General features: G+C 45.0%; 1 protein-coding gene across 2 annotated transcripts in view; it reads right to left on the bottom strand.

The window, feature by feature from the left end:
- Positions 1-2,500, bottom strand: part of baiap2a (BAR/IMD domain containing adaptor protein 2a) — a 111,625-nt gene that overhangs the window by 59,319 nt on the left and 49,806 nt on the right. The gene's annotated exons all lie outside the window — the stretch shown is intronic.

Here is a 2,500-nt window from a genome sequence, read left to right as displayed (position 1 = left end):
ACACACACACACACACACACGCACACACGCACACACGCACGTGCACACACGCACGTACACACACGCACGTACACACGTACACACACACACACGTACACACACACACGCACACGAAAACCACAAACAAACAGAGACAAGAAGAGCAAGACAAATGGCCATGGGCTGAGCGGACAGGACAGAGAGGGAGGCAGATGGAAGAGGCACGAGCAGGCCATGGCCTGTCAGCGGCACAGTGGGAATAACGCTGACCTCTGACCTTTGACCTCACAACAATACACACTCAACAGAGCAGAAGAAATAAGGATGGCCTTACACCACACAAGACACAGATGCAGACAGACACAGACAGACAGACAGACACAGACAGACAGACAGAGCACACAACAACACAACTGATACACATGGGAATTTAGATTTGCCTGGATGTAATGTTAATGTTAATGAGGTAAGAAAAAAAACTGAAAAAAACAGAAGAACCACTAAAACAATCAGGTTAGTTTGTAATATAGGCCACATTTGGTGTTTAATACAAGTCTGATGAATAATATAGTAATAAGGTTTGAAGTGAAGAAAATGTGCCAAAAAGACGATGAAAAATAGCCATGCGACTGAAAAAGCAAAACCAAATAGAGTCAAGATTTTTTTTAATTGCTCGGTATACCTACATGCTGGTGCTTCTGAATATGCATTGGGTTGATAAGGAACAAGAACACAGCACACATATTGAGCAAAAGACACACTCAGTGTGAGGATGGGATGGAGGTATAGCAAAGGAAAAGATGAGACAAAGAGCAAGCTAGGAGATGAAGAGGGGACAAGAGGAGGAGGGGAGGAGAGGAGATACAGACAAAGCAAATAGAGGAAGAAAGAAGAAGAAGATGGGAGAAGACACAGAAGAGAGCAATTAGGACTGGGGAGAAGAGGAAAAGAAAAAAAAACAGATGAGGAGAGAAGGAGGAAAGAAAAGATGAAACAAAAAAGAGAGAGGAGGATAGGAGAGACAGAAGAGAATAATAGGAGAAGACAGGATGGCTCAGCCATATAGTGATTAAATTGAGCTCCGCGGAGGTTGAGATATAGTAATGGTGCGGTACATTGGGGATGCTCCCTGGAGAAGCCTGGAGGGGCTCTGGCAGCCATATGCAGTGCAGGAGGCAGCCAATGGAGCGCTACCATTACAGGGGCTCAGGGAAACTGCTGAGGCCCGCACTACTGTCAGGGGTCCTTCCTAAAAGAGCGCCCCTCTCGCGCTGACAGGTGTGTGTGTGTGTGTGTGTGTGTGTGTGTGTGTGTGTGTGTGTGTGTGTGTGTGTGTGTGTGTGTGTGTGTGTGTGTGTGTGTGTGTGTGTGTGTGTGTGTGTGTGTGTGTGTGTGTGTGTGTGTGTGTGTGTGTGTGAGTGTGTGTATGCTTGCAAACTTACACACACACAGTGGTTCTGAACAGAGCTAAAAGTACTCCACTGATACAAATACTGTATATACAATGACAGAAAAAGGGCTAAATTATGTAATGTAGTCTGATACAGCAGTTTCCAGCCCTTAGAAGAGTTACAGCATGATGAATCTCAGCTGGTGTTTATGTGGGCTTATGCTATGATGCCACCACTGCCGACGCCTCTTCATCTCTCGTGTAGAAAGCAGCTTACAGAACCAGCATAATGTAACTGCCCAAACATGGACGGCAACCCAGGGGAAACGCCGCTTAAGGTTTCCTTCATATCCTTTTACAAAATAAAGGTGGCATGTCAGGAGGAAGAAGGAGAAAGAGAAGAAAAAAATGGAAGGGGAAGTGGAATTAGAGAGTAGATACATGATCCAGGCCAACAGCATAATCTGTTCTGCACATGTGCATGAGTATTGTATCATACCAACTATTGTTGAAAAACCTTAATAGACAACACTGAAAGTCAAAGAGCACAAATCGTTTTCTTATGATTCATGATTATGAATATTATTGCCAATACCTTTAAACTTAAAACTTTTGGCCGGTTCAGCTACGCTACCATGAGGATTTTTCATTCCATACTGCATATAGTAGGTACAGGACTTGATACTGGCATCTGCCAACCGACCAGATGCTGGTAAAACCTGGCTGTGCCTGGTAAGTCTCTAGTCACTTTAGCAGGTAGATCATTCTGGCATATGCATTCCATTACACTTAGCTGATGCTTTTATCTACAGCAACTCAGTTATGCACAGGGTAATGGCTACAGTCCTTACAGAGGTAATGTGGGGTTAGGTGCCTTGCTCAAGCACACTCCAGTCACGGACTGACGGTAGGGACACATAGGAGGCGAGACAAGCGAAGCGAAGAGAGGCGAAATCCAACCGTCATCAGGTCGTCGCGGCGAATCAAATGGAATGGAACAGTTATGTTGTTGATTTGATTGGGCCGCGGCAGGCGAATTCGCTCCTCATTTGCATAACATTAAACTTTCTTTAATAATTTCGCTTTGCTTCGCTCCTGTTCGCTTGCCATCGCTTGCCATCACTTGCCTTC

The sequence above is a fragment of the Engraulis encrasicolus genome, chromosome 2 (genome assembly GCF_034702125.1).
Source record: "Engraulis encrasicolus isolate BLACKSEA-1 chromosome 2, IST_EnEncr_1.0, whole genome shotgun sequence".
NCBI classification, from domain to species: Eukaryota; Metazoa; Chordata; class Actinopteri; order Clupeiformes; family Engraulidae; genus Engraulis; species Engraulis encrasicolus.
Note: the sequence above shows the minus strand (reverse complement) of the source record. Positions and strands in the feature narration are given on the sequence as shown.